This window comes from Pelobates fuscus, chromosome 4 (genome assembly GCF_036172605.1).
Source record: "Pelobates fuscus isolate aPelFus1 chromosome 4, aPelFus1.pri, whole genome shotgun sequence".
Lineage (NCBI taxonomy): Eukaryota > Metazoa > Chordata > Amphibia > Anura > Pelobatidae > Pelobates > Pelobates fuscus.
Genome location: NC_086320.1, coordinates 80,506,928 through 80,532,964, shown reverse-complemented (window position 1 = coordinate 80,532,964; position 26,037 = coordinate 80,506,928). Strand labels below are relative to the sequence as shown.

Sequence of the window (26,037 nt, the reverse complement as noted above, 5' to 3'; positions counted from 1 at the left end):
TCTGTTTGTCTGTGTGTCAATATATCTGTATGTGTGTCTGTATATGTCTGTTTGTCTGTGTGTCAGTATGTCTGTTTGTCTGTGTGTCTGTGTGTCAATATATCTGTGTGTGTCAGTAGGTCTGTCTGTGTGTCAATATATTTGTGTGTGTGTCAGTATGTCTATGTGTGTGTGTGTCAGTATGTCTGTCAGTGCATGCATGTGTCAGTCTCTGTATGTGTCTGTGTGTCTGTCAGTATACCAGTCTGTGTGTGTCAGTATATGTGCCTGTATGTGTGTCAGTATTTCTCAGTGTATATGGGTGTCAGTGTGTGTGTGTGTGTGTGTCAGTATCTCGGTCAGTGTATGTGCCTGTGTGTGGGTGTCAGTATTTCTGTCAGTGTATGTGTGTCAGTATGTTGATCAGTTTGTGTGTCAGTATGTCTGTATATGTGCCTGTGTGTCAGTATGTCTGTATATGAGCCTGTGTGTGTCTGTCAGTACGTCTACCAGTGTCTGTGTGTGTCAATATATGTACCTGTGTGTCAGTATGTCTGTCAGTGTATGTGCCTGCTTATCTGTATGTAGTCAGAGTATGTACCTGTGCATCTGAGCCGCAACTTTATATACAAATACACCCCTCCATTCAAACTTCAACACTACATACAAGCACACTCCTACATTCAAAAACAAACACTACACATAAATGCACACTTGCATTCAAACTCCAGTACCACATACAAACACATTCACACAAACATACTTCATACAAACACATGCTTACATTCAAACACACAAAACAGTGCTAAATACAACCCTGCAAGCATGGGAAATTGGTAGAGCCCCAGCTGTCAAAGCATTGTTGGAGTTGCACGACAGATGGGGTTCTACCTTTAGTCCAATCTTGCAATTGGGTGTCCCAATGAAATTAATTCTATTTTAGTGCCGCCACTGCATTGTGACGGATGCCGTGATTGCATACCAGGGAGTGAGGGGCGACGGCGGCAGGGCCCAGGGGGCCCAAGCAAACGCTTGCCCCGGGTCCAGTCGTTATTAAAGACGGCCCTGCACACACACACTGCATACACTGACACAACACACACACTGCATACACTGACACAACACACACACTGCATACACTGACACAACACACACACTGCATACACTGACACAACACACTCTGCATACACTGACACAGCACACTCTGCATACACTGACACAACACACTCTGCATACACTGACACAACACACACTCTGCAAACACTGACACAACACACTCTGCATACACTGACACAACACACACTCTGCAAACACTGACACAACACACACTGCATACACGAATACAACACACACCGCATACACTAACACACACACACTGAATACTCTAATACAATACACACACTGCATTCACTAATACAACATGCACTCTGCATACACTACACACTAACACACTCACTGCATCCACTATACTGACACACACTCTGCATTCACTACACTAACACACACTCTGCATCCGCTACACATTAACACTCTGCATTCACTACACTAACACACACTCTGCATCCGCTACACATTAACACACACTCTGCATTCACTACAAATTTACACACACTACATTCATTACACTGACACACTCTGCATTCACTACACCCTAACACACACTCTGCATGTATTACACCCTAACACACACTCTGCATGTATTACACCCTAACACACACTATGCATTTATTACACACTAACACACACTCTGCATTTATTACACAATACCACACACTCTGCATTCACTAAACTATGCACACACACTCTGGATTCACTATACTGACACACACTCTGCATTAACTGTACACACAGCATCCACTACACAAACATCCTGTATTCACAGTACACACACTACATCCACCACAAATTGAAACACTCTGCATTCACTATACACAGACACTGCGTCTAATACACACACTACATCAACTACAGACACTGCATCCACTAAACACATTTCATATAGTACATACAAACACTACATCCACTACACAAACACACACTACATCACAGTACACACACTACATCCACTACTCAAACACACTCTGCGTTCACTATACACACTGCATCCGCTACACAAACACACACTCTGCATTCACTGCACAAACAGTATCTAATACACACAAACACTACATCCATTACACACATTCTAATTTGCTTCCACCATACACACCACATTCAATCCGGCTTCATTGTCAGCGGATTAGGTAGGACGTGGGAGGGGGGAGGGGGGGGGAGGGGAAGGGGAGGGGGGGAGGGGGGGGAGGCCCAGACCTTGTGCTTTGTCAGGGGCCCCAACATTTCTGATGGCAGCCCTGATCATTACCAATACAGTGTAGGCAGTTCTTATGCTTCTTGGAGTTTTCCTTTAAAAGACATAAATCATGAAGTAAAGAAAGTGCCATCACTTGCTACCACTCTAATTGTCACAGTCACATCAGAAGGAAAGTATGTATTTATGAGAAATATACAGTATCAGATATTTTGTGTAGTCAATGTTTATTAAACATTATACGTCTATTACAAGTATTATAATAGGTATACCAAATTTACCAACTTTTTTTTTTTTTTTTTTTTTAATTCTTTATTTTTGAAGTGCGCATAGTGATAACAATTGCTTATGAGGTACCCCGAAGGCAATCCTCTAGCTTGTTAGGTACAATTCGAACATAGGGGTAAACATGAGATCTTGCACACAAATTTTTGAAAAGTATGGAGATAAACCGTAAAAATGAACTTTGCTTAGAGAGTTTGAAAGGCATAGCAAATGGACAACGTTTAGGTTTTAGGCTAGTACATGTCGAGTGTTAAGGTTTCTAACAAGCTTTTCGATTAAGTGTACGCTTACAGGCTGTGTAGTATTAGTAGTCGTTTTACATATTCTATGCTAAACATGCATTTGATAAAGTTATTGATAAGTGAGCAGAGTTAGTTAGATTATGTTGATTATGCTTGGGTATCATTATTAAGAGTAACAATAGTTTCACCAGTATCAACAGCTTATCTAAGAAGGATTACACAGGTAAGTTAACGTGAATCTATAAACATGTTAAATTTTATCTAGAGTTAATCTTATGTGCCAGGTAAACGTTATAGCATATGAGGCACTAATATGGAGTCACAAACTGCCATTTTTGTGGGATGAGAGATCCGAGGCTTAGCTAAGATAGAAGTTGTGGAAGTTTAGATGAGGCCTGTGTGATAACAGATTTGTGACTCTGCATGTGTATAAGTTGCTGATTTACATGCTTTCCATGCCCGTCCTATGTGTTGTAGTTACTGTATGAGTGAGCGTGGAGCGTTAATAGGGCATGCATGGTTACCTACGATTAAACTAAACTTAAGTACAAGAAAAATAAACAAATAAGAACTTGCTGATACGACTTGGTTGAACTCAGGGGTATTACTTCTAAGGGCACAATAACCATAATTTAAAACCCGGTAGCTGGAAGCTAAGTGCATAGAAAGCAATACAGAGTCCTTTGAGTGTGCCACTGCCGTCTCTCTCTGAGAGGGGTTCGGAATATAGGTGCAGTCCCAGGATCATCTAGTTCCTGCCAGCGGCATAAATAGTGCGAGTGCATGAACTGTTGGTTGTACAGCTAGACATTCGTGGCATGCATATAGTTGTAGCAAAATTATAATGTCAAATCAAAATTGTAAAGCAAACATAAGTGGGCACAGAGTGATGCCAGTTGGTGTTTACTTGCGTACTGCGATACGATATAGGGGAGGTCCAGGTGCCAAGAACATGTCGCCAGGAAAAGTTTGGCTGTTAAGCCTGTGGGGTGTCCTTGAAGGATCAGCCTATGCCCTTAGGGTGCTGGATACTTCCCAGGTATGGATGGGAGTTCAATTTTTGGAGCGATTTCCCCGGTGTGCGGATGTCCTGCGCCTCTGTATCTCGTTGGTGTGCGCTGGGCGAAGAGTCAACTCTCCGGTTTGCGGCAGTGCTGAGGAGTGATGGATGTGCGCTGCGCTGGACGTTGGTTCCTGGGGTTGGTGAGTAGCTTGTGTGGGAGGCCTGTTTAGCAGTCGTGTTCTTTCGTGTGTGGGGGTCTTTATGTTCGCCCATACCATATGTCGCCGCCTCCCGCCCTGGGGCTCGATGGCGTTTGCGGGGTCTTGATTCTCTTCTGGGTGTTTGTAGCAGATGCCTGTAATGGCGCCTCCTGGTTACCGGACGGACCCATGTGGCCACTAATTTAATTTCCAGATGGCGAGCCATTCCTCGGTCGCTCAGCAGTGCCCAAAAGCCCGCACAGAGGCGGTCGAATTCCTCCAAGGGGTTCATGGCCGGCTTGGCCTGCGTGCCTTGCTGTTGGGGCTTCCGCTGGGCGGCCATCTTAGCCATTTCCCAGTGACCCGCTACCTGCTGTCTCCGTGCTGGCTTAAAAGGGCAATCCCCTCTGTGTCCTTGTCTTTGTGTCTTCAGGCTTTAGATGCCGGGATAACCCTCTCCGGCAGGGGGGGGGGAGGAAGTATGCCGGGCAGCTCCCCAGGTCAGTGGCTTCAGTCTCTCCCTTTGGCTGGGTAAGCCTCTGGTAGGCCTCAGGCCTATCCCCGGGTGGGGACCTCCGATTTCAGTCGGAATGCTTGGCCCTCGGGTCTGCAGTGTGTGGGCTCCCCTCACCGGGTCGCCCATCCGTCGATATAGTGAGATTTGGCAGGATTTTGCCCAGTATTTGGCAATTGGAGAGCGGTTTTGCACGGAGCTCGTCTTCAGTGCGACCGCTCAGCATGGCCGCTTAGCTCCGCTCAAATTTACCAACTTTTAAATAAACTTCTTGTAGAAACACAAAGAGCAAATAAAACCATGATAAAATATGAAAATATATCTGTTTTAACAGATTGATTCCCTTTAAGTAAGAAACACTGTTCTGGTTATCTCAGCATCAAAACATTAAGATAAAAAATAAAAATCCATGTTAAATGGAAGGTGAGTGTCTCTTGGACAAAAATCAAGACATTGTTTTGCACTAATTTGATAAGGTATATTATAGCGCTTTAGGAATGTTGAATGCCCATTAAATTATTATGATTGTTATATAAATTATTATTTAATATTAATTTTATTTCATATTATTAGTTGCTTAAATTTTAAGTTATTTTTCCAAAAAAATGTGTACCACCATTCTTGGCTTCACTAGTCATTTTATTTATTTTTTACAAAGAAAATCAAATAAATCTTTATTAATAATCTAGGTTTTCAGTAAATCTCAGTATTCTATGGCTTCCTGTTTCACTGTGGTAAAAAAATGGGGTAACACACATCTGAAATCAATTTGGCATCTATCATCATAAGGAAAGGCCAAGAAAGCTGGAATGAAAAGAGACAAATGGTTGCTAAGCTTCATAAATCAAACAATGGGTACATATAAAAAAATCTAAAAATCTAAATGTTCCCTTTACCACCATGGAAATGTGTCTCTAAGAAGTTGTGAGTATATTTTGGCATCTCTTAGCCATTGAGTAGCTGGTTAGTGTTTGGTGGTTTACCTGTTCTTTGGCAACATGAAGCAACTCTTAATAACTTTCCAGTGACTATTCAGTCAGTGTTAATTTGTTGGAAAGAGAAAAATTAATAGGCGCTCACTATAGTGATCAGGCAGCAGTATACAGAACAAGGATTCCCCAACCTTGTGAGTGAATAACAGAGAAAGAAAAAGGGGCGTATACCGCGCCTATTAGTTTATATATGCAAAAAATACATACATGTATCCTTGGACATTCCAATTAATCGTAACCTCAAAAAAAGAAATTAAGAAAAAAATAATAGTGCAATACAGTAAATTTTATCTTAAAGGTGGGTAGTTAATAACTATGTACAGTCCACTCACATGGAGATGAGCTATAACAGAGCTCTGCTGTGAAGCGCTTGGACGGTACAATCCCCGTCTTTGGATTTGCAGTAGTTGCCACAGATGTTCTCAAGGTGCAATGTGCGTAGTTGGTATAAAAGAAAGATAGCAGCAATATGGTGAAGTAAGTACCAATAATATAATAGATAATAAATAGTATTGTACTTACAATTTCCAGAGCATGTGACCTGCTCTAGTATAAACAGCTTAGGTGGTATAAGCCCCACCAAGGATATACAGGATACCAGGAAATAAAAATAGTAGATATAAAAAGTAACATTAAAAGTATACTTTAATATAAACAAACAAAATAATAGATGATAAAATATAAAATATAAAATTTAGTCCCACTTAACGCATTATACCAACTACGCACATTGCACCTTGAGAACATCTGTGGCAACTACTGCAAATCCAAAGACGGGGATTGTACCGTCCAAGCGCTTCACAGCAGAGCTCTGTTATAGCTCATCTCTATGTGAGTGGACTGTACATAGTTATTAACTACCCACCTTTAAGATAAAATTTACTGTATTGCACTATTATTTTTTTCTTAATTTCTTTTTTTGAGGTTACGATTAATTGGAATGTCCAAGGATACATGTATGTATTTTTTGCATATATAAACTAATAGGCGCGGTATACGCCCCTTTTTCTTTCAGTGTTAATTTGTTGACTAACAATTTTAGTTGAATTCATTTTAGATTTAGTCGACTAAAACTAGACTAAAACTAAAACAATTCAGATGACTAAAATATGACTAAAACTAAAATGTATTTTTTGGGAAAATACTATGACTAAAACTAAATTGAAATTTGCCGCCAAAATTAACACTGCATAGAGGGGCTGTGGAATGGGCAAAAGAGACAGACCAGGGCTTGGAGAGAGACACCTAGAGGAACTGGCAGGACACAAAGAAACATAGAGGAGTTGGGGAAGGGGCAAAAGAGACAGATAGAGGCATTAACTAAACCCATTCGATTTGATTGTCATGTCAACTAAAATCTACTGGAGATTAAGTTAACTAAAACTAGATGAAAACTAAAACAATTCAGATGACTAAATTACGACTAAAACTAAAATAGCATTTTAGTCAAAAGACTATGACTAAACTAAATTTAAATTTTCTGCCAAAATTAACACTGTATTCAGTAAAGACTATCTCTATTGTATCATATGTTTAAATTTTTTTTAGGTTATTTTAACTCAGCCAAGGGGCACTTGTTAAGAAAAAAACGCATCATGAATTCTAGCACGTCCCATTACATTTTAATTAAAACTCAGTTTTCTCATAATATTCTATGTATTGTTGAGTCCCTGGATTACACAATCTAATTATATTCCTATTTTCAGTCACACCCAGTCTCTCCGGTAATTTGGCATGCTGCCTTAAAACTAAACTTCCTCAAAGTCTAAAAACACTAATAGAAATTAAAAACTTTTAATAATTGTCAAAAATTAAATAAATTAAAAACACATGTACACTAAGAAGTTTTTTTTTTTTTAAATTTCAACAAAAGGAAGCAAGTATATAATTTCAACAATTTTATCCAAATCTTAATAAAAGGTCGTAAAAAATATTAATTTCCAAAGTATTGCTTCTGTACCAATATTGGAAAATGAACATGTTACCATGACATTGTTGGAATTGCACTGACAATTTAGGCATTGCACACACAGAAATTAGAATTATTTTTAAATCTAGTAAATACATATATGATTGGGTTTTTTAAGGTCTTGCTGGATCATGTATCTAAACCTCTTTAGATGCTGTTCAGATCATTTTTATATAGGTCCTGCAAGAAAAGAAAAGATCCTGTAAAAATATATTTTTTGGTTCTACACAAATTCTGCATTTAAAGTTCCATTGCATACATTATGTGGTATATTTTGCATTGTAATGAAGTTCTGCAGGGTGCCGTAGATATATGTGTTACATTCAGGCTGTGGTTAACTGTTATTTGTTTTTGTGGTTTGCACATCGGTACATCAGGTGATCAAGCCAAAACATTTTTCCGAAACATGAATCATCAGTCTGTACGAAGCACATATAAGAAGAAGTGTCTGTTAATATCTGTTTGTTGAAATATCCTTTCCGGGTATTAGGGAAAATAAAATGCAAGATATCAAAACATCAAGATGTAGTATATATTCAGATTCTTCATAATAGGATCTGGTCAGTTATTCAGTTTACCACTGTTTACATCACACATGTTTTCATAATGTTGGCTAAAAAACTCACAAAGAAAGAGTGATGTTAACATATACTAGGTTTTATCTTTATTGCATAGAATGACCACTCTAACCACTAATTTAAATGTTCTTATACCTCAATGTTTGTCCTCACACTGTCTACTGTACAGATACTGCCTCCAGCATCCTCAGAGGTAATGTACATATTTTGTTGTATATTAGTGATGTCCCGAACAGTTCGCTGGGAACCGTTCGCTGGCGAACATAGCGTGTTCGCGGTTGCGAACACGCGTGATGTTCGGTCTGCCCCTATTCATCATCATTGAGTAAACTGTGACCCTGTACCTCACAGTCAGCAGACACATTCCAGCCAATCAGCAGCAGACCCTCCCTACCAGACCCTCCCACCTCCATGACGAATAGGGGGCGGACCGAACATTGTGCGTGTTCGCGGTCGCGAACACGGTGTGTTCGCCGGTGAACGGTTCTCGGCGAACTGTTCGGTACATCACTATTGTATATACATTGGATAGGCAAATGTTCCAGCACGTAACAATGATATAGAGACTTTTAAACATTAACAATCAGCAACAAACAATAGACTTATACAATGTAAAAATGCACAATTCTATCTGTTATAAATATATTTTATATGCACAGTAATGGGTTTTACTGTCGTGCAATACTTCCAAAATATCATTAGTGAGAGAATTATGCTCATGAAATTAAAGGGGATCAGAACAGCCACTTCTGTGGAATTTATACCATTGAATAAAACTTTGAAAATTGCCTATAACTTGTGTTAAACATATCTTTCACCAGATACGGTAATCTGTTTTCCTTTTAATTTACATTTACATTAGTCGAAGTAACCCTTTAATTTTTGTTTCACTGTGTGAGTGAATTAGTTTCTCATATGTCTATTTCTTTATTGAACAAGCTAGATTTGTGTTAATGATGATGACTACTGTTATATCATGTAATTCTCGTTCTACAGCTAGACTGTCAGCATCTGATACATTAACCAGACTTTAAAAACAGTTAAAATAGCTCATTCATAGTGAAAGGAAAATTACTGTCTAATATAATTTTTTTTTTCCATTCAATCTAATATTCAGTTGTGTGAAATAAGCCCCATTTAGTTTTTATTAAACAAATGTGGTAGTTTGAAGGAAAGGAAGAACTGCAGGTTATTATGTTTCCTGCAAACTGTATATACAAATTAGAGCAAAAAATGTAAAACTTTTTCAATTTTATTTATTGCCTAAATTTTAAATGTTCTGTGTCAAATTCATTGTTTATGTAATAAACCAGAAAATAATTATTTCAAATAATGAACCTATTGATCGTATGCAAGCAAAAAACTCTCTATATGACATACAAAAAAACACAAATATGTTTACCTCTGCTAAAGCGATTTATTTCTTCTCCTTTTTTGGTCATTTAATAAACCAAACTGAATAAAAGTTGTCTAACGATCAAACCTAGTCACTTATGACATTATTAAGACCATTCGACAATTCCATCTGTTCTTCGGCTCATTCCCAGTAGTAATTCTTTGACATAACGACTTCATCCTCACTTGCATCCATGTATCTGATTTATCTTTCTCTGAATTGCTCTTTCCTTTAATGTATGTGAATTTGCAAGCCTCTGTGAGACACTATTGTTCAGAATTCAGGAATGGTAGAATGGTCTGATGAAAGATTAATGACTTCCTGTGAGTCTCTTGTACCTGCAATTACCGAAAAATGCACTGAAAACGAAGGAAGGATGTCAGTGTTTGCGAGCCAGGTATTTATTGGCAAAGAGCGATCCACATAGACCCAACTCAGCTTCTAAAGCCAGCGAGACATCTGTGGTTATAGAATACATCACATTTTATTTTCCATTATTATCAAGAATTATCGCTAGTCTTTTCGATCATGAATAGATCCCCACGAAAGGACATACTGCGACTCACCATTCTATATGTGGCTATATTTTGCCGTCACGCCGGTCACAGAGACACACAATCCCACTGTTCACACTGACATATTACACCTTTTTATTCTCATGCACAATCCCTCTTTTTATTGTTTTTTTGTGATTGATTCTGTACAGTGTGCTCTATAGTCAGTCGCACTGAGAATCCCCAGGTCCAAGCGAAACCTTAGATTGTGTGTGTTTAAATCTCATCATCCATCACTCAACGGAGTTATGCTAAAGTCATTGAAGAGGAAGGGACTGAAAAAACAATCTAGTCTATCTCTAAAAGAAGATCAAAACAGGACAGGGAACTGATTTATATTTTTTATAATGAAACAAAAGAACGTCGTAGGCCAATTTTAATTTACCATGTCAGATATTCTAGTTATTCTTCCAGTATGGCTAATGTGCATTTAAGTTGTTATAGCTGAACAGAGCTAGCCACCGTCTGCATTAAGATATTGTAGAGAATACATTTCACTAGAACCGAAAAGGAACTCCATAAACCTGTTATTTTCCATGGGATGCTTCCTTTTAATTAGCATTAGAATGGCAACCGAGTTTCAAGGCTATCCTCTTACCCATTATACAGCTACTGTATATCACGGTGTTATATGGAGCTGAAAAGATGACACGCGTAATAAATCGTTAAACTACTATTCACATATCTTTTAAGTAACAGTTCACATAAAAATACATATATATTAGCAAATATCCATTATTATGAAGCCAGCAGTACATACTGCAGTTAAAATCATATACAGACAAATCCTGAGACCCCTTCTACTAGTCCAGGATTTACCCAGGTGTGTCTAAGGTGGTTTTAGAAAACAAAAATAAAAAACACCTTAGACACAACTTGGTAATCTCTAAATCCTGGACTGGTAGGAGGGGCATGAGGACTAGTTTGGTAACCACCGGGGAAGAGTACAGACGAGTACAACTTTTTGTCTTTGTTTGTAACTTTCATAGCTGAGGTCCAAAGTTTGAAGAAATTCCAATTTTCAAACAAGCTAGGAAGAAAATTCCTTCTTGACCCCAGAATGGCAGCATCTAGTTGCTGTTTAAACATCTGTACAGACTCTGATAAAACCACTACTTCTGACAGAGAATGTCACACCCTTATTGTTCCTACGGTAAAAATCCCTTTCCTCTACCTAAATCTTCTTTCTTCCAGTCTAAATGCTTGACCTCGTGTTCTATGTATAGTCCTGTTTGTGAATAGATTATTAGACAATGGTTTGTGTTGGTGCCGGATATATTTGTATAATGTTATCATATCCCCTCTGAGGCACCGTTATTTCTAAACTAAAGAGGTTTAAATGTGTTAATGTCTTCATAGCTAAAATGTTCCATTCCTTTTATTAATTTTGTAGCCCTCCTCTGCACTGTTTCTAGCTGAAGTGCTATTTTGAAAGCTATTTTGCTGAAGTAGCAATAGTGATCTTTGACTGTTTTTTTTGTTACAGACCATGTTTTTGAATGACAATAGAGATCTGTAGAAAGGTTTGTGAAGAACGGTTAGGAAGGAACTTGACTGGCTTGTAGAGAGCACTCAACCTCAACACCATCAAACATATTTTGTCGTGAGCTGGAACGCAATTTTGAGCCCGGTCTTATCATGATAATAATCTTGTGGTTTAATGGAAACAAATTCCCACAGCAGCGCTCCACAAGGCCGGAAGCATTTATAGTAGTAATAGTGGAGCCAGCTCTCTATTACTGCCCAGGCTTTTGCAAAGGGTTTATGGAAAAGTGAGTGTCTGGATACATTTAAGTGTATCTGGAATAGAATAGCCTTCCAGTAGAAGTAGTATTGAAAAATATACAATCTAAAAATTAGATATTAATTACCACCAGCAAACCTAGTGCTAATTACAAATCTTTAAAATGTTGACAGACACAAAAATTCCCCCACAGTCTAGAGATACACTAATAAAAGAAAACACCAAAATGCCATAAATACTTGCTCTTAAAAAAATTACATCTCTCATTTGGATAAAAAAATCATGTCACAGATAATGAGTCCCAATGAGTCTTAATAAAAAGAAAAAGGGACCCACTGAATGAGACAACTACCACTTCTCAAATGGGTAATCTCTATTTAAAAAATGAACTTAAAGAAGAGAATCAGAGAACACCATGCATAGAATGAGAAAAGTCACAACCACAGATTGTAAAAACCTCAACACGTACATCGTTTTTAATTATGGTACAAGGAAACCGTATCAACTCAAAAAATGTAAGAAATTTCACTTGAACTTGATCAAACAGCAACTCAAAGAAAGTCAGACCCGGTGTCAGGATATACAATGACCTAACATGCAATGTCCAAGTAAAATATATAATTTGCAAACTCCATAGAAATATACGTATTACGTGACCTTAGAGTGGCCGGACATAACATAAATATAGAACGGTCAGAGACAAGCCAAGTTCAGGGATACAGAATGAGGCAGTAAAGAGTAGACAGGCCAATAGATTTTCTAAAAACACTATTTAGGCCAGGGCACCCTTAAATAGGGTTATTATTCATATTTATTCCAGCACTGTTTGGGTCCTCCAGCGCTGGCTCTACCCCCACCCGACCTCCCTGGCCTCCATGCAGAGGGTGGAGATGTGATCATCAGTGCTGCACATTGTGCAACACTGACCCAGGAAACACCTTTGAGTGACTGCCACTGGAGGTGTGCCTAGGTAGCAACGTAAACACTGCCTTTTCTATGAATTGGCAATGTTTACATGTAAATGCCAGCAGGGACAGGCTATAGACACCAGAATAACTACATTAAATAAGCCAAAGTCAAAATGCTAAATAGAATTTCAAGATAAACGCACTCTCTAAATACCAGTAAATGTAAACCACGACAAGGCACCTATAAAAACCTAAAATGAGTTTAAATAGCTTTCTTTTAAGTAGTATTTCAAATTTATATTTTTCTATGATATGTACCTTTCTTCCTGACCACACACATTGTTCACATTCACCCTAAAGATTCTATTAATCTATTCTCTCTATCCAACCACTACATAGTTACACAATGTAGTTACAAGGCTGCATGAGAAGCCAGTTTACAATGCCATGTTCCTTCTTAACTTTCTGTAATGTAGCCCCAAGGAGCCAAAGCACAGCTTAGCGGAGGAGGGCCTTGACAGGGGTGAGGAGGCGGGCTTTGGAGGAGCCGGCTAGGACTGGGGGATTGTGGGAGAGAGGGGGCTGGTCTACTTAAGTAGGCAGCCATTTTAGGTAGAGCACATTTAATTTCTTACCTGGCCGAGTTTGTCCCACCCACCCTCCCTGGTTTTCTCGTTGGCATAGATGAGGGTATCCCGTTTGGTCACAGCGGCGGGATAGGGAGCCAAGGAGGAGGAAATAGGCTCCCATGAGGAACGTCATGGATATGGAAATTGTGGTCAGGGTGGTAGGTTTCGAGTCCTGGAGGTGGCTCAGAACCTGGTGGGGTAGGGGTATCCGGGTATACCCCTGCCGTGGTTATTTATGGTTGGCACTTAAATTGTTATGTTGGAGTACAGTTGCAAATTGTTAAAGATATATATATGTGTTAGTATGTTGGGGGTCATTGCCCGTTATATTAAAAGAAGGATGCGGATGCGAGGGCAGAGTATGGGGGCAATGACCCATATTTATATAATAAATTATTATATTATATTGTTATGATTGTTATTATTATTAATAATAAACTTATGTTATTTATTATTATATGGTTAATAAAAGCTGTGGACAATTTTACCCATATACCCTAGTGTCAGCGTATTATTGGGTTAGGTATGTGGGGGTTTTGTCCTAAGGTTCCGACTTCCCATATGGCGACTGTACACCGGTCATGTGGCTTCAGATCATAACACTACTAACAGCACTTGGAAAATTAAAAAAATCACCAAATTTTATATTGACAACTAGTTCACTTGTCCCTACTTATCCTTCTAAATTAATGTGTAATTTGGTCTTATATAAAAAGACGGTCATAATATTAATTATCAATCAATGGGTAAAAATTATAACAATGGTAGACGTAACACATGAAACAAATAACAGTGACACCCTCAGTGTGAGCATAAATATTAAAAAATATATTACATTAGTTGGCACCAAAAAGTTGACTTTACATAGTCAGTCATTATTACAGTTAGGGGGGAATTAGTGGGTATGTCTCTGTTGTGTAACCCACAAGATCCTCAGCCAGACAGATCCTAAGTCCCACAGTCCTAACCCCAAACACTTCCTCGCCTAAACCACCTGATTCTAAGTTCCCAATGCTAAACAACCCAGAATCGTTTTTAACCCTGCCCCTAGATCTTGCGACATCATTTGAAACAATGATGTCACTATACTCTTATGAACTCTGTGACATTTCTAAATCCCTCAAGATACACTCCATTTACCATGCACCATTTTAATGATATATTAATATTGCGTGCTGTGTGAAAATAACTCAGTAAACAATACAGTGGGTATTAAATATATACATTATATATTCTATAGGGCTTTCAAATTTCAATGTGAGAATATTGAGGCAAACAAGAGACAGACTATAAGAAATGTTAAAAGGACGCAAGAGATTATTGCAGACCATTCTCTCTCTCTCTCTCTCTAAATTAGAATATATATATATATATATATATATATTATAAAAGAATGGGAAAATGGTGTATGGGAAATATATAAAAGAAAAGAATGGGAAAAATGGGTATGGGGAGACAGGTACATGACTGATAAAAGCATGTTTCTGATCTATATATATATATACATTGATTGTAGAATTGGCTGAAGCTCTATATAGCTGTTACATTTAGAACATCACCTGTTGTTATTATTATTGTGATTTATATAGCGCCAACAGATTCCGTAGCGCTTTACAATATTATAAGAGGGGGGATTTAACTATAAATAACAAGAAACCTTACAGGAACGATAGATTGAAGAGGACCCTGCTCAAACGAGCTTACAGTCTGTAGGAGGTCTGGGAGGCCATAAGCTTTCCTAAAGAAATTAGTTTTAAGGCACTTATTAAAAGATTCATCTATTTTTATTGGGCACAATCAAGACGTTCAAGGATTGGGAATGAGAATATTGTGTTGGTTACATGGTGGCCAGTTGAGTTCATCTGCCTCTGATAGAAAGAAAGAGAGTCATTGTCTACACCTGCTCCTCTTCCATATAGCTATGCTCTTGGTTCATCCAAGCGTAGTGTTTAATCTCAAGGGAAGGATGTGTCTCAAGGCCGTCTTTGCATATATTATCTGGATGGAGGCCTGACCCTATAACACCTGACCTTTTACTTGTAACTTAGACTCTGATCTTTGATGGCAACATTAACCATATAATTCAAACACCTAACGTTCTCTGTCTCTTCCTATCCCTGTTTTGATTTGTTTATTAATGCTTAAAAATGCTTGATTTCTTTCAACCTACAATGATGTAGATTCATTTACAGCACAGTTCACTAACATAGAAACATAGAAACATAGAATGTGACAGCAGATAAGAACCATTCGGCCCATCTAGTCTGCCCAATTTTCTAAATACTTTCATTAGTCCCTGGCCTTATCTTATAGTTAGGATAGCCTTATGCCTATCCCACGCATGCTTAAACTCCTTTACTGTGTTAACCTCTACCACTTCAGCTGGAAGGCTATTCCATGCATCCACTACCCTCTCAGTAAAGTAATACTTCCTGATATTATTTTTAAACCTTTGTCCCTCTAATTTAAGAATATGTCCTCTTGTTGTGGTATTTTTTCTTCTTTTAACCCCTTAAGGACACATGACATGTGTGACATGTCAGGATTCCCTTTTATTCCAGAAGTTTGGTCCTTAAGGGGTTAAATATAGTCTCCTCCTTTACTGTGTTGATTCCCTTTATGTATTTAAATGTTTCTATCATATCCCCCCTGTCTCGTCTTTCCTCCAAGCTATACATGTTAAGATCCTTTAACCTTTCCTTGTAAGTTTTATCCTGCAATCCATGAACCAGTTTAGTAGCCCTTCTCTGAACTCTCTCTAAGGTATCAATATCATTCTGAAGATACGGTCTCCAGTACTGCGTACAATACTCCAAGTGAGGTCTCACCAGTGTTCTATACAATGGCATGAGTACTGTCCTCTTTATACTGCTAATGCCTCTCCCTATACAACCAAGCATTCTGCTAGCATTTCCTGCTGCTCTATTACATTGTCTGCCTACCTTTAAGTCATCAGTAATAATCACCTCTAAATCCCTTTCCTCAGATGTTGAAGTTAGGACTCTATCAAATATTCTGTTCTCTGCCCTTGGGTTTTTCCGTACAAGATGCATTATCTTGCACCTATCCACATTAAATGCCAGTTGCCACAACTCTGACCATTTTTCTAGTTTACCTAAATCATTAGCCATTTGGCTTATCCCTCCTGGAACATCAACCCTGTTACATATCTTAGTATAAATTAGGTTCTGTTGAGTTAATTACAAAGGACAAATCTTTTACAACTTAGGTAATAATTGTCAGAAATCAAAGTGAATTCAAAGTCATTTTCAAATTTACGCCCGCAGTAGCCGAACTGAAAGCAATCTGACTTGGAGATTTATTCTTAAATGTAAAATGTCCTTTGAATTTCTGACATTTCTCACTTTAGTGAATAATCCTGTTACATAGAAACATAGAAACATAGAATGTGACGGCAGATAAGAACCATTCGGCCCATCTAGTCTGCCCAGTTTTCTAAATACTTTCATTAGTCCCTGGCCTTATCTTATAGTTAGGATAGCCTTATGCCTATCCCACGCATGCTTAAACTCCTTTACTGTGTTAACCTCTACCACTTCAGCTGGAAGGCTATTCCATGCATCCACTACCCTCTCAGTAAAGTAATACTTCCTGATATTATTTTTAAACCTTTGTCCCTCTAATTTAAGACTATGTCCTCTTGTTGTGGTAGTTTTTCTTCTTTTAAATATAGTCTCCTCCTTTACTGTGTTGATTCCCTTTATGTATTTAAATGTTTCTATCATATCCCCCCTGTCTCGTCTTTCCTCCATGCTATACATGTTAAGATCCTTTAATCTTTCCTGGTAAGTTTTATCCTGCAATCCATGAACCAGTTTAGTAGCCCTTCTTTGAACTCTCTCTAAGGTATCAATATCCTTCTGAAGATAGGGTCTCCAGTACTGTGTACAGTACTCCAAGTGAGGTCTCACCAGTGTTCTGTACAATGGCATGAGCACTTCCCTCTTTCTACTGCTAATACCTCTCCCTATACAACCAAGCATTCTGCTAGCATTTCCTGCTGCTCTATTACATTGTCTGCCTACCTTTAAGTCATCAGAAATAATCACCCCTAAATCCCTTTCCTCAGATGTTGAGGTTAGGACTCTATCAAATATTCTGTACTCTGCCCTTGGGTTTTTACGTCCAAGATGCATTATCTTGCACTTATCCACATTAAATGTCAGTTACCACAACTCTGACCATTTTTCTAGTTTACCTAAATCATTTTCCATTTGGCTTATCCCTCCTGGAACATCAACCCTGTTACATATCTTAGTATCATCCGCAAAAAGACACACCTTACCATCAAGACCTTCTGCAATATCACTAATAAAAATATTAAAGAGAATGGGTCCAAGTACAGATCCCTGAGGTACCCCACTGGTGACAAGCCCAAGCTTCGAATATACTCCATTGACTACAACCCTCTGTTGCCTGTCACTCAGCCACTGCCTTACCCATTCAACAATATTGGAATCCAAACTCAAAGATTGTAGTTTATTGATAAGCCTTCTATGTGCAACAGTGTCAAAAGCCTTACTGAAATCGAGGTAAGCAATGTCTACTGCACCACCCTGATCTATAATTTTAGTTACCCAATCAAAAAAATCAATAAGATTAGTTTGGCATGATCTCCCTGAAGTAAACCCATGTTGTCTCTGATCTTGAAATCCATGTGTTTTTAGATGCTCAACAATCCTATCCTTTAACATGGTTTCCATCACTTTCCCCACTACTGAAGTTAGGCTTACTGGCCTATAGTTGCCCGACTCCTCCCTATTACCTTTCTTGTGAATGGGCACAACATTCGCTAACTTCCAATCTTCTGGGACTACTCCTGTTATCAATGATTGGTTAAATAAATCTGTTAATGGTTTTGCTAGTACACCACTAAGCTCTTTTAATAGCTTTGGGTGTATTCCATCAGGTCCCATTGACTTATTTGTCTTTACTTTTGACAGTTGAAATAGAACCTCTTCCTCTGTAAACTCACGTGTAATAAATGACTCATTTATCCTTTTTCTTAACTGAGGTCCCTTTCCTTCATTTTCATCTGTAAATACCGAACAAAAATATTCATTGAGGCAGTCAGCTAGACCTTTATCCTCATCTACATACCTTCCTTCTTTTGTTTTTAATCTAACTAATCCTTGTTTTACTTTTCTTTTCTCATTTATGTATCTAAAAAAGGTTTTGTCCCCCTTTTTTACTGACTGTGCTATTTTCTCTTCTGTGTGTGATTTGGAAGCTCTTATAACTTGCTTAGCCTCTTTCTGCCTAATCTTATAGGTCATTCTGTCTTCCTCACTCTGGTTTTTTTTATAATTACTAAATGCTAACTTTTTGTTTTTTACTATTTTGGCTACATCTGTGGAGTACCACAGTGGTTTCTTGAATTTTTTGCTTTTACTGACAAGCCTAATGCAATTTTCTGTTGCCTTCAGTAGTGCAACTTTTAAATAATCCCATTTCTTTTGGACTCCATTTAAATTGCTCCAGTCTGATAATGACTCCTTTACACATATTCTAATTTTAGAAAAGTCTGTTTTTCTAAAGTCTAAAACTTTTGTTTTTGTGTGGTGTGACTCAGTCACTGTTCTTATATTAAACCACACTGGCTGATGATCACTGGATCCTAAACTTTCACCTACAGTAATATCTGATACCAAATCTCCATTTGTTAACACTAAATCTAGTATGGCCTCTTTACGAGTTGGCTCCTCAACGACTTGTTTTAGAGACAATCCCAGTAGGGAGTTTGGAATATGTGTGCTCCTGGCACAAGTAGCTATTTTTGTTTTCCAATTTATATCAGGAAGATTACTAGCCTCAATGCCTCTCTTCACAACACCACTAGCCTCAGTGCCTCTCTTCACAACACCACTAGCCTCAGTGCCTCTCTGCACAACACCACTAGCCTCAATGCCTCTCTTCACAACACCACTAGCCTCAATGCCTCTCTTCACAACACCACTAGCCTCAGTGCCTCTCTTCACAACACCACTAGCCTCAGTGCCTCTCTTCACAACACCACTAGCCTCAGTGCCTCTCTGCACAACACCACTAGCCTCAGTGCCTCTCTGCACAACACCACTAGCCTCAGTGCCTCTCTGCACAACACCACTAGCCTCAGTGCCTCTCTGCACAACACCACTAGCCTCAGTGCCTCTCTGCACAACACCACTAGCCTCAGTGCCTCTCTGCACAACACCACTAGCCTCAGTGCCTCTGTTACTATTGACAGCAGAGTAAAATACCACTTTTTTAATGGTGTATTCGGATAATTTATAGCTAAAAAAGTGATTCCACCAGACCTGCTCCCCCCCCTTTTTTTTCTTCTTCTACCAAAGTGTTCCCTTTGCATTTTATATTGCTGCTACACTTTGGTTCTACAATTGGTTCCATTTTGATCTCTGCTATTACATACATGTACCTATTATTCCTTGCTTGGAATTGACAAAGACCAGTATGTTTTGTTCTTGCTTGCTCTTAAATTATTTTGTTCATGTTTCTGGACCATGAGAGTTCCATTTTATTTCCTTGTTTCGTATTGAAAACTTCTTCAGTAAAAATTATATTTGCACAAAAAAAAAAGTGGATCAACTGTTGTCTTTGCTTACATTTATCATGGGGATCAACACAAAAAATTATTTAAAGGGACACACCACTGCCCAAATAAAATAAAACACTGTTTAGTATAAATACCCTCAATAAATACATTCATGCATATAATTATGCATTTTCTCATTGGGGGTATATCTAAAAACACCTTGCAAAAGCTACAGCCCTCCTCTTCTAACCCCGCCCAGACTGTCTGTGACTGTCCAATCACAGACTTCCCAAATGCAGCAATTACCTGCCTCCGTCCTGAGTTTAGCTCCACTGAACTAAACAACCAAAAAGTAACAGGACCGGTTGGGTTGTCTGACTGACAAGGTTAATCTATAAAAATTGAATTTGTATAAACATCTGCACTTTTTGTTAAATGACAAAAAAAGAGGACACACTCTTCACAAGCTTAAGTACTTTAGGGGTCTAGAGTGTTCCTTTAATTTACATACATGGTTGTATGGTTGTTTTTCCCCCCTGACATTCTTGCCCTACTCCACCCTAGCTCCAAAACCACATTTCCATTACCAAATCCATCAGTGACTCTGTATTAAGCAGACAAAGTAGAAATTATGTTACCAGCTTCCTTCTTGCACTGCACTATATAGAAGCATTAAGGATCACAGAAAGTGAATTTTCAGCCAGTACTCCTGCATATAGAGAGGAATGGGGGCTCTGAGACAGGCATCAAATTTTTCTTGCTGGCTGCAACAGTAGCAGGCGGCTAAGTAGAGGTATTGCACAGATACGGCTGTATTACTCATAAAGCATGTACTTTGGGTATTTATATTTCCAGAATAGTTACATAATCCTTACACATACCTGTAAGTGGTCTGTTTGAGTATGTGAATAACTCACCTAACTTATGTTCTAAAATGTATATATTTGCCTATTCCATTCCCATCAATATATGTATTATAATAATTTCAGAGTATACATATATATTATTTGCAGAAGGCTTTTTGGTGCATGTGTGATGATGTGCTGGACTACTTATTATTGTGCTAGTTATTTGTCAGGATCGGGACAGGGATCCAACACGCAGAGTACAAACAGTAGAAAGGTACGTATACCGGGCCTTAGAATGGCCGGACTAACGTACATAGAGTAACAGAGAATAGTCAGAGACAAGCCGAGGTCGAGGGAACGAGAAGACAGGTAAGCGAGAGACAAGCCGGGTCAGAGGGATAACAGAGATAAGCAGAATAGTACAACAAGCCGGGTCAAAACCAAAGAGAATACTAGAATACAAGAGCACTGAGTGACTAGACAAGCTAGAACCACGACAGGGCAATGAGCTGACGAGAGAAGCAAGCTTAAATACCCTGAGTCCGGAGAGTAGACACGCCTCAGCTGGGTGCTGATAGGATAAAGCCAATAGAGTGACAGGTCGCTCGGGATAGCGTGAAGACGTCATGTATCGAGCGTCGTGTTAGAAAAGGAAGCGGATCCCTTGCGGCCAGCGTTAGAATGACTGGAAGGACCGCGAGGAACGGCAGATATGGCGTGTCTAGAGGGATAAACAAGTAAGTCTCTACCCTTCTCAAAGGTAGAGACCTCAGGTACCCTGACAGTACCCCCCCTCTCAGATACGCCCACCGGGCGGAAGGAACCGGGACGAGATGGGAAGCGGGAGTGAAACGCCCTGCGGAGACGAGGAGCATGAACGTCCTCCTGAGGTACCCAACTCCTCTCCTCGGGACCATATCCCTTCCAGTTGACCAGATACTGTAATCTACCCCGGGAAAATCGGGAATTGATAATGGAGTTGACCTCGTACTCCTCCTGACCGTCCACCTGAACCGAACGAGGTGAGGAAACCGTAGAGGAGAATCTGTTGCAAATCAGTGGTTTCAGCAAAGACACATGAAAGGAGTTGGGAATGCGTAAGGCCGACGGCAGAGCTAGGCGATACGCAACCGGGTTGATACGAGACAAAACCCTGTAAGGACCTATGTACCGAGGTGCAAATTTCATAGAGGGAACTTTTAAACGAATGTTCTTAGTACTCAGCCATACTCTATCCCCAGGAACAAAAACTGGAGCCGCCCTTCTGTGTTTATCAGCGTGTTTTTTGAACAACATCGAATTATGCAGGAGAATTTGACGAGTCTGATCCCACAACTTCTTCAGATTGGCGACATGATCATCAACCGACGGTACTCCTTGGGAAGAAGAGACCGAAGGAAAAATGGAGGGATGAAAGCCATAGTTCATGAAGAAGGGGCTGGAACGAGTAGAATCACAAACGAGATTATTGTGTGCGAACTCTGCCCAAGGAATCAAACCGACCCAATCATCCTGGTGTTCGGAAACAAAGCAGCGCAGATATTGTTCAATCTTTTGATTAGTACGCTCAGCGGCTCCGTTAGACTGAGGGTGATATGCAGAGGAAAAGTTCAACTTGATACCTAATTGAGAACAGAAGGATCTCCAGAATCGTGAGACAAATTGAGAGCCTCTATCAGAAACGATTTCAGAAGGTATCCCATGTAGGCGAAAAACTTCTCTCGCAAAAATCTCCGCCAATTCAGGAGACGTGGGGAGTTTAGGCAACGGCACAAAATGAGCCATCTTAGTGAATCTATCCACCACAGTGAGAATAACAGTCTGTCTCTTGGAAGCAGGTAAATCCACAATAAAGTCCATGGCCAAACAGGACCATGGTTTCTCAGGAATGTCCAAGGGGAGCAACAAACCACAAGGAGATGCGTGAGGCTGTTTAGTCCTGGTACAAGTCTCGCAAGCTCCGACGAACTCCTTAATATCCTTTCGTAAGGAAGGCCACCAGAAATCCTTGGAGATCAGGGAATAAGTCTTGCGAATGCCAGGATGACCAGCCACCTTGCTTTCGTGGAAACACTGTAAGAGCTCCAGTTGGAGTTCAGAAGGGACAAATTTTCTACCCTCAGGAGTCTGTCCTGGTGCCAGATGCTGTAGGTTCAAGATCTGGGCAAGCAACGGAGAATGGATTTTGAGAGTAGTGTTAGCAATAATATTGCATTGGGGTACTATAGAGGACAGAACCGGTTCAGAAGAAGCCAAAGGTTCATATTGGCGAGATAGAGCATCGGCTTTAGAATTCTTTGAACCAGGCCTATAAGTAAGAACGTAATTGAAATGGGTGAGGAATAACGACCAACGAGCTTGCCTAGAAGACAATCGCTTGGCCTCACCAATATAGGACAAGTTCTTGTGATCCGTTAAAATAGTAACAGGATGTAATGTCCCTTCCAATAAATGTCTCCATTCTTTTAAAGCCTTGATAACAGCTAGTAGTTCTCTGTCACCAATGTCATATCTGCTCTCAGCACCAGACAATTTTTTAGAGAAAAATCCACATGGATGTAATGGTTTATCCACACCTAGCCTTTGGGATAGGATAGCACCTACGCCAGTCTCCGAGGCATCTACCTCAAGTAGGAAAGGGAGAGTGGTATTAGGATGAACTAAAATTGGGGCGGAAGCAAAAAGCTCCTTGAGAGTTTTGAAAGCAAGGAGAGCTTCCGTAGACCAATTCTTAGTATCAACCCCCTGTTTGGTCATATTGGTGATGGGCGCAATAATAGAAGAATAACCCTTAATAAAGCGCCTATAGTAATTGGAGAACCCAATAAATCTCTGAACGGCCTTGAGACCCTTGGGTAGAGGCCAATCCAGAATGGACTGGAGTTTATCCGGGTCCATCTTAAATCCCTCCCCAGAGATCACATAACCGAGGAAATTTACTTGGGATTGATCGAAACTACATTTCTCCAATTTGCAGTACAGACCATGTTGAAGAAGTTTGTGCAAAACCCTTCTGACCTGTTCGTGGTGAGTCTCAATCTCTCTAGAATGTATGAGTATATTGTCCAGGTATACAATAACACACTCCTGCTGAAATTCCCTAAGAACCTCATTTATCAGATCCTGGAATACAGCCGGTGCATTACATAACCCAAAAGGCATAACTGTATATTCATAGTGACCGTAGCGAGTATTGAATGACGTCATCCACTCGTGTCCCTGCTGGACTCTCACCAAGTTATATGCCCCTCTGAGATCTAACTTGGTGAAAATGGTAGAACCCTTTAAACGATCAAAGAGTTCGGTAATCAAAGGAATGGGATAAGCATTCCTAATGGTTATCTTGTTTAAACCTCGATAATCAATACAAGGCCTAAGTGAACCATCCTTCTTTTTAACAAAAAAAAATCCAGCCCCGGCAGGGGAGGAGGATCTCCTAATGAATCCCTTGTCTAAATTCTCGTGAATATACTCCTCTAGAACTGAATTCTCTTTAGTAGATAACGGGTATACATGTCCCCTGGGAGGCATGGTACCAGGGAGTAGGTTAATCTTGCAATCAAAGGATCTGTGTGGAGGTAAGGTATCGGCTCTCCTTTTATCAAATACTGCCATTAAAAATCCAGGTACTGAGGCGGTATTTGAGTCTCTGTAGGATTAGAGGAGTTAGCCGACGTGTTCGCCAGGCAAAGGGGCGAGACCTTCCGCAAACATTTCTCTTGACAATTCTGACCCCATGAAATTATCTCCCCTAACTCCCAATTAATGATAGGGTTGTGTCTCTTTAACCAGGAGTACCCCAGGACTATGGGAATAGAAGGAGAGGAAATGATCAACAGGGATAGGTCTTCCTCATGCAAGATACCAACAGTTAAATTAACAGGTATGGTCTCACGGAAAATAACAGGCTCAAGTAAAGGTCTACCATCTATGGCCTCAACGGCCAGAGGTGTCTCCCTTAACTGGGATGGGATAGTATGCTTGTTAACAAAAACTTGATCGATAAAGCTCTCAGCAGCTCCAGAATCAATCAAAGCCATGGTTTTTACTACTCCCTTCTCCCAAGTCAAAGAAACGGGTAGCAGAAGCCTGTGATCTTTATAATTGTGAACAGAGGACAAAATAGATACACCCAAGGCCTGTCCTCTAGAGAAACTTAGGTGCAAGCGTTTCCCGAACGATTGGGACAATTTAGGCGTAGATGACCTCTGTCTCCACAGTACATACATAAACCCTCCCTTCTCCTGTACTGTCTCTCCTCCTCTGTGAGGTGAGTATTACCTATCTGCATAGGCTCAGGAAAACGTGAGGTTTCGATCTCAGAATTTCGAAATGCAGGAGCTAGTTTAAAGGAGGGTCTACGAGTACTATCTCGAGTGTTCTGCCTCTCTCTTAAGCGTTCATCAATGCGAGAGATAAAAGAAATTAGATCCTCCAAATTCTCAGGGAGCTCTCTAGTAGCGACCTCGTCAAGGATTACATCTGATAACCCATTTAAAAATACATCTATATAAGCCTGTTCGTTCCACTTAACCTCTGCCGCCAAGGATCTGAACTCTAGTGCATAATCCACAAGTGTTCGATTTTCCTGTCTAAGGCGCAACAGTAACCTAGCTGCATTGACCTTCCTACCAGGGGGTCAAAAGTTCTTTTAAAAGCAGCTACAAAGGCATTATAGTTATAGACTAACGGGTTATCATTCTCCCATAAAGGATTAGCCCATCGCAGAGCCTTCTCAATGAGTAACGTAACAATAAATCCAACCTTCGCTCTATCTGTAGGATAGGAACGGGGTTGTAATTCAAAATGGATGCTGATCTGGTTCAAAAAGCCACGACACTTCTCAGGAGAACCGCCATAACGTACTGGTGGAGTAATACGAGAAGAAGCACCAACAGTAGCTACTTCTAGTCCTGAACTTACAGGAGAGATCGAAGGAGTACGTGTCTCCTCTGGTGGGTTACTAGCACGAGACAATAGCGCCTGTAGTGCTAGGGCCATCTGATCCATCCTGTGTTCCATGGCGTCAAACCTGGGGTCGGAAGAACCAAGCTGACTGTTTGTACCTGCAGGATCCATTGGCCCTGTCGTAATGTCAGGATCGGGACAGGGATCCAACACGCAGAGTACAAACAGTAGAAAGGTACGTATACCGGGCCTTAGAATGGCCGGACTAACGTACATAGAGTAACAGAGAATAGTCAGAGACAAGCCGAGGTCGAGGGAACGAGAAGACAGGTAAGCGAGAGACAAGCCGGGTCAGAGGGATAACAGAGATAAGCAGAATAGTACAACAAGCCGGGTCAAAACCAAAGAGAATACTAGAATACAAGAG

The 26,037-nt window shown here is 39.9% G+C and overlaps 1 protein-coding gene across 1 annotated transcript in view; it reads right to left on the bottom strand.

Moving 5' to 3' along the window:
• Positions 1 to 25,280, bottom strand: part of LOC134607820 (sulfotransferase 6B1-like) — a 57,916-nt gene extending 32,636 nt beyond the window's left edge. Inside the window, exon 1 of the mRNA XM_063450386.1 lies at positions 25,276 to 25,280. The gene's annotated coding sequence lies outside the window, so the exon portion shown is untranslated. The remainder of the gene's footprint in view (positions 1 to 25,275) is intronic.
• Between the last annotated feature and the right edge of the window lie 757 nt (positions 25,281 to 26,037).